This window comes from Mus musculus, chromosome 17 (assembly GCF_000001635.26).
Source record: "Mus musculus strain C57BL/6J chromosome 17, GRCm38.p6 C57BL/6J".
Taxonomy (NCBI): domain Eukaryota; kingdom Metazoa; phylum Chordata; class Mammalia; order Rodentia; family Muridae; genus Mus; species Mus musculus.
The window spans coordinates 14,125,341-14,132,993 of NC_000083.6; positions in this window are offsets into that span (position 1 = coordinate 14,125,341).

The following is a 7,653-nucleotide window of genomic DNA, read 5'->3' on the forward strand; positions in this document are numbered from 1 at the left end:
GCAGCCCATCTATAATTCCAGTGTTTCTACAGAGAGATGAGAGATAAGAGACAGAGTAGAGAGACTGGCCCAGAGACCTTGTCATCAGCTAGCTCATCAGGGGGCATCCCAAGGAAAAAGCAGAGAGACATCATCTCAAAGAAAGGAGAGGCAGAGACTAACATCTGATGCGGTCCCCTTACCATCATATCCATGTTGTGGCACACACATCCCCATATTCAACACGTGAAATATGAAAGTGTGTACAAACACATCTTCCTCAACTGTGAAGTGCTACATTTCTATTAGTCAAAAATCATATTCAAATAGAAATGTCTTTAAAAATCATATACACACTATACATATATATATATATATATATATATATATATATATATATATGCAATAACAGTAGTTGTTGTCACAGAGTGCTGCTCCACTTTCCTGCATTAGGACTGTTCCTTTTGGTCTGCAGTGCTCTCTGCAATGAACTTCCCACTTGTCAGATTCCTACAAGTAGGCTACCTTCACCCTCCTCAAAGTCAAAGAAATCAGTGACTTTGACTTAGCCATTCTTATCCAACATAAAATCACCTGGCTTCAGGTCCCCATGAACTATACCATGCACATGGCAGTAGCTCACGGCTGCTATTATTTGTGTAACTATTTCCTGGGACTCGTCCTCCTCTATCTGGCAAGACTATCAGAAATATTGGTAAATCTGTTGACCTTCAACCAGCTATATGACAAGGTATACTCTTGGTTTTAGTCTCAATCACTTGGAAAAGTGAGATGATGTTAGGGTGGTTGAATTCTCATCATATCTGTCTTGATCACTACTGGCTGGTACCACTGCTTCTTCTTTAAAAGCACTTTGATGGTCACGGGTGTGCCTGTGAGCCGGTGGTGGGCCAGGAGGACCTTGGCATTACTCCTGTGCCCAATGGTCCTCAAGACTTTGTATTAGGAGTGGAAGTTTCCCTCTTCAGAGATACTGGTCTGGGGGATAGGGGTGGGGGCTGGAGGGGTAACTTCTCACTATGTGTAGGCATTGTATCATCGCTAATGCTACCTAAAAATAATATAAAAAGAATAGAATCAAAATAATGAAAAATATGTAAGGAAATAGAAGCTAAAATTACTACACATGCTTCCTAAAAATAAACACACACACACACACACACAAAAAAAATGCTTGAAATAAAGGTAAGCAAAAGCTAGAAAAATAGAATAAAAATTATGAAAAAGATATGAAGGAAAAAGCTAAAGTCAAAAATCATAAGTAAAACCCAACCAAAAAACCAACCCCAAAGTAGAAAGCCAAGAGCACACACATACTAAATACAGATGATGAAACTATAAAACATAGTCATAAGACAATGGGACTGGGAGAGCTACATCTGATCAATATTATGAGTGGATGTTGATTGAAAAGAAATCATAAGAAATAAATGAGAGGAGAAAGAATTAGTATAAGACAAAACAAATATATATCCCCAGCTCTTCAGAGAAATTCCATTTCATCTCAGGACCTAGTCATTCACAACAAAACCATACTTCCCTAGAATAAAATACTGAAAATTAAAATTAAACAACCATAAACAATAAGAAAGTTAAATATCAGTGAATATTAAACCTAAAACCAATTCCAAAATGACATAGACTCAACTTGAGTGGCCAAGGCCACAGCTGCTTTTTACCTGATCAAGACCCTGAGAATGAGGCCACACAGTGTTAATGACACTTGAGTGGCTTTCAGTGTAGCCTTGAGACCATTCCAGCCTGCATCCAGGAATTCAGATTAGCATTGGCCAGGTCAGGCTCTTTGGTACCTGGTCCTTGGGCTCACCTCCACTGTCGTTCCATGTGTCCTGGATGCTGCAGCTGCTCCAGGAACCACTAGATGTCCTCCCACTGAAACTCTCGGTCCCTGTGGGCTCATCCACAGACATCTCAAACTCTCCCTGCTGGATAAGCCAAACTGTCACAAAGGGCAAATATGTATAAATTATAAGCCAATGATAACTTGTAGTCAATAAATCCAGAAACAAGAATAATGTAAAAATAGGAAACCAAAATACATTGAAAATGGAGATAGAATCAAAACACCAAGAATAAGAAAACAAACAGCCAGTGGCCTTGCAAATCTATGGCCTAATTCTGCATCTTGAATTCATACCAAAATAAATTAGTCAATAAATAAACAGCCAGTTGTCTACACAGGCCTTTAATCTGAAATCATGGGATTGGCATATCAAATTCCTGGGAGCCATTGGTCAGCCAACCCAGGTATTTGGCCAGCTCCAGGCCAGTGAGTGAACCTGTCTCAAAAAAAAGGCCTAAGGTATTAGGAAAAGCAGCTGGGGGACTTCTGGCCTCTACACTCTCTTCACTGAGGTGAAGTTAATACAGATAAAAGGGGCAAAGGGGGATGGGCACGTGTGCATGCACACACACACACACATACAAACTCTTACACACACCCAGATTCACACTTCACACAATCTTATAGGAACAGGTATACACACACACACAAATCTGTAAACTCACATACTCCTACCTACACTGACTCACACACAGGTACTGGTATACACATACTCACACACAAGTAAATCTGTAAACACTCTTTCACACACTGATACATACACATCTACACAGCACACATACAAACCAATACAATCACACACAGCTCACTAGATACAATAAAGTCGTAGAGGGCACCAGTCCACAGAATAATTGGGCCTGTTCTGACATGGACTGAAGGACTCGAAGGCTCTGACTTAGGTGGGCTGTGGAGACTGGCTTTTAGAAATCAAAACCTCTAGGATGCTTTGCTATCCTTGGTCTCTGGTTAGAATGTTTGCTGTGCCTCCTTCTATGAAGTCCTCATCTCTACACCCTGTGTGTCACCTTTTCTTTGAATTCTCACTGAATGGCCTCAAGCCATTCAGTTTAACTTTTAAGACAAAGCTGTCTTTTTAAACCAAGTGATCAGGGAAGACAGTGTTCTCATAATTCCTCAGAAAGGCTGAGACAGGGCTGCAGAAATAGGCAGAGCAACCTCCCTCTCAAGGCGAGGACTTGAGTTTGAATCCCCAGAACCCCCATCAAAGTTGGGTGCAGCAGCAAAGTCCATAAACTCAGTATCCCTGGGGTGGGGATGGGGGATGAGCAGGGGAGACAGGAGAGTCACAGAAACGTGGGACAGATGTTCTAGTGTGCAAGCATCTTACAAGAGATCTTGTCTGAATGGAAAAGTGGAGGACCAGTTCTCAGGATTGCTTCTGATCATATGTGTATGTTTGGGGGGACATGAGTGTACACAGGCATACAAATAGACATGTGTGTGGACATGCACACACACACACACACACACACATCTCTATGAGGAAAGAAATTTAAACCCCTACTACATATGAACACTAAAGAGTGTTTTCTGTCAGCACAGCCTTCTGGGTTCAACAATTTATAGATGAGCAATTTCCTCTTCATTTCCCTACCTTTCTACCATACATCTGTTACCCCCTCTGTGAATTTGCTCCCTATGTAGTATAGGCTGCTGATGGCGGAAGGTGTGTTTTCTGTCTGTCGTTCTTCCATGTTGAACTTGGACATGGACTGTGCCTCCCCAGCAATCAACAATAACAGCCTCTCTTATCTAAGGCATCATGGGAAGGCTGGCTTCCCAGAGATGGCAGGCTACTGTTTGAAGGGAATCTGATAGCATGTCATTACTTGAGGTGTCAAATTATATAAACAATAGTGCATATTATTGATTTTTGTAGTTAAAAATATCACCCAAAATGGCAGGCCCTCATTATGACAAGGTGCTTGATTACCATATCCCCACAGTTCAATCCGCCTCAGGTCAGCTTTGACAGAGCTTTAATCTGAGGTTATGGAATACTGAGGACCGGAGACACTTTAATAGTGGCATATATTTGCCCTATAAGTCATCGGGTCTTGCAACACATCTAAGAGCTGACACCTCAGCGGTTGGCTCGCTGGTTTTCTTCTCTCTAAAACCCTTTGGCTAGAGTAGGGCAATCTTCCCATCCATGGTCCTCCTGCTCTTCAGCCTCAGAAGACTTTTACACTCAGGACAGTAACTTCTTGATTTTACCCCATTGAGAGGGAGCCCTTGGTTAGCTGTGCTCAGATGTTCATCTGACTGTAAATTTGTTTTGAAGTGGCTAAGCTTATAAACTTGAGTTTCTTGGAGCTGGGAGCATTACCCTCTAACAGTTTTAATTACAGGCTGCATGGTAAATACCAACACAATAGCACCATTTTCTCTCTGAGAAGATAAGAGTTAATTTCCTCAAGTTGAGCCACTCTAACAAATTGGCACTAAAATGTCTGAATAGAGTCTTGGTCTGCCCCAGGACATGAGCTCTCTCTTCCTAAACATCACAGGTGTTGGTCACTACTCCTCTTCCTGATTCACAGAAGCCCAGGAAGCCACTCCAGTGTCCTGAGTGGGACTGGACAGAAGACTTTCTAATTTGGTATTAATTATACTGCATACTAGTCACCCATTTCTCAAGCTAATTGACATGTCACTAAATGTTTAAAAATCTGTAGAGGTTTTAAACAGGTAGAAACTTGTGGGGACTTCACAATAGGACAGGCTAGTGCTGGAGAAGACTCAGGTTGTGGGGAGCAGACAGCAAGAAGAATGCCTCTGTGTGTCTCTGTGTCTGTCTGTCTGTCTGTCTGTCTGTCTGTCTGTCTGTCTCTCTCTCTCTCTCTCTCTGTGTGTGTGTGTGTGTGTGTGTGTGTGTGTGTGTGTGTGTGTGTGTGTGCATGAGCGGATATGGCTTATAGCAGAAGTGGGCCACCAGAGGGCATCTGAGCTGAGTCTGGGCAGAGTGGTTGTTGAATGGAAAGACATCAAATCAAAGAGGGGTGGTCTTGATCAGTATGGGCAGAGGCTGAGATGGCATGAGGCTAGCAACAAGGGTCAGTGGGCAGCAAGTAAATGATGGGACGTGTAACCATGGACCCACTGATAGGTCACAGAAATGGGTCAAAGAGGGACACAGGTGGAATGTTGGTGTTAATGAGTTTATTAGAAAAATTATTAATATCATGGACAGACAGACAGCTTGGTGAGGACTCAGAAGAAGAAATAAAGCCAAGATTACAAGGCAAAATTGGAGGTCTCAAAACTATCTGAAGGTTGGGGTGGTTTCACAACACAGACCCACAGCCAAGTTCTCTGATTCTCAAGTAGGAAAGAGGGAAGAGGGTGGGGACCAGAGTGTGTGGTCACCAATACCTCCTTTGATGTAAACTCACTTTCCTCAGGTGAGAAACCCTGACACCAGGAAGTCTCTTTTCCGTAGGGTACCTCTGGGTATCTGCGAGAGGGGAGGGGTAGATACTTTGACCTGAGCAGGGGCTGGATTCCAATATTTCGTTCTTACACCCACACTGTAGGGGTCCTTCAACCTGCATCAAGGAGCACAGGTCTCATTCAACCAAAACACAGGAGCCTCTGGCCGTTGTTCAGCAAGGCAGACACAGGGCCAGACTTGAATTCTTACAGATGGTCTGAGAAGAGGATCTCAGCAGAAGCTGAGAATGCTGTGACAGGAGGTGGGGATGGAGGACCAACCTCAGAGAAGAGATCCTGAACCAACACCTCAAAGCTTGAAGGAGTCTGAAGCCCCAGGTTAGGCTGAGGTACTTGTGGGCCATCAAGAGAAGAAAGGACCAGGAGAGACCACAGTGTAGAATCTGGGCACTGGTACCAATTGCAGATAGAATTGTGGGAGGTGAGCCAGTGTTGGAGCTGGAATACCTTCTAATTCTCCCACAAGGTCACTGTTGCCTGGTAGGAAAGGAAAGCCAGGCCTTGGGAGACAGAGCATCTCCCACAAAGTTGAGGTTAGCACAAGATGATATGTGACCTGAATCCACAGAATACATACCCCATGCTCTTTTATCCATTGTAGTCCAGAGGACCAGCCATAGAGATGAGAGGCTATACTTCCATCTTCTCTGGGATGAGAAAGAGGCCGATACTGAGAGCTGGAAGCCAGGACTGGAGTAGTGGTTCAGTGGGAAGGGACATGGGGTTCATGGTCTAGGACCCAGAGGCTAGAAGGCTCCTGTGTGAGTGGGTTTTGCTCAATCTTGGGCAGCCAGAAGCAGGACAGGTTAGACTGTATCTGGGCTGGGGTCTGCTGCCTCCGTCCACTTCTGCAGGCTGAGGTACTGGACCGAAAGGTGGCAAGGTGGCTACTTCCTGTTTGTGCCTTCTCAATGAGGGTTTTGGTGTTATCCCTGTAGGAATACACTCCACATGCACCTGTGGTAGTTAGAATGAGATGCTGCCCATAATATTTGATACCCAATTGGTGGCGTTCTTGGTGTAGGTTTGGGAGGTGTGGCCATGCTGGAGGAGGTATGTCGCTGAGGAGTAGGCTTTAAGATTTGAAAAGTGGTGTGCTTCTGTCAGTTTGCTCTCTCTGTTTCCTGTTTGAGGTTTAAGATGTGAGCTCTCAGCTGTAAAAGCTACCATACCTGCTGCCTTCTGCCTTCGCTGGGCCATCATGGGTGTTAACCCCATGGAACTGTAAGCTCCAAAGAACCCTTTAACAAGTTTCCTTGGTCATAGTGTTTCATCACAGCAATAGAAGACTACTGAGAGGCCCTCCAACCCCCATCCCATTCTGTCCTCCCTACCCCCGTGCTTTCCCACCACATTCATGCTGTTCCCCCACAACCATGCTGTATCCCCCAATTCCAAGCTGTCTCACCTTCAACCCAGAATGCTAAGGGGCTCAGGGAACCTCAACAATGAGATCTATCACTTAGCACCTTCCTATGCCCCTGCTGAGACCTCACCATCCAAGCAGTTTCCAAACTACCTCTTGGTCATTCAGTGCCCGCTCCTTCCTGCTCTCCTCTCACAATGCCTCTGTTACTCTGACTTCTCGTCCATCTTTTCTTCTCTGGCTCATTGCTTCCCTCAGCATGGCCACCCCTGCCCTATGCCCTGCACTGCAGTCTTGCATGATGTTGGAATGCTGGACTGTAGGCATTCAAGGCAGGGATGTCTCCTGACACTGTTCTGAGGCCCTGTGTGTGATGCTGTGTGCATTCATTGTTCAAGGGACAGGCCAATTCTGGGGCACCTTGCAGTCTCAAATTCCCCTCAAAATGCATGTGGAAATTGCCTACTACACTGTCTTAGTTAGGGTTTCTGCTGCTTTGATAAGAATCTATGACCAAAGGCAACTTAGAGAGCAAAGGGTTTATTTTATTGCACTTCCATCATGGAAGGAAGCCAGGGCAGGAATCAAGATAGGAACCTCTTTTGAAACAAATGTTTAATAAGTCCCATCAGCATGTTTCTGCTACCCACCCCAATGCCTGACATTCCTGAATGAAAGACACACACACACACAGCTTTTATATTTTGATAATTAAAACAACTCAACAGCTGGGCCACTTCCTAACCTCCATGTGGTTAATACACCTCCCGCTGATTATCCTGAGTTGTCACTTACTAAATTCTATATTCTATCTTGGTCACTCTGATCCAGAGGGCTACCCAACTGGACCGCACTCTCCCAGATCCCTCACATGCCTGCTAGGACTCCCTGTCTTCCACTATTCTCAGGCACTGTGTCATCTCTCCTCTTCTTCCCTTGGCATGCCAGA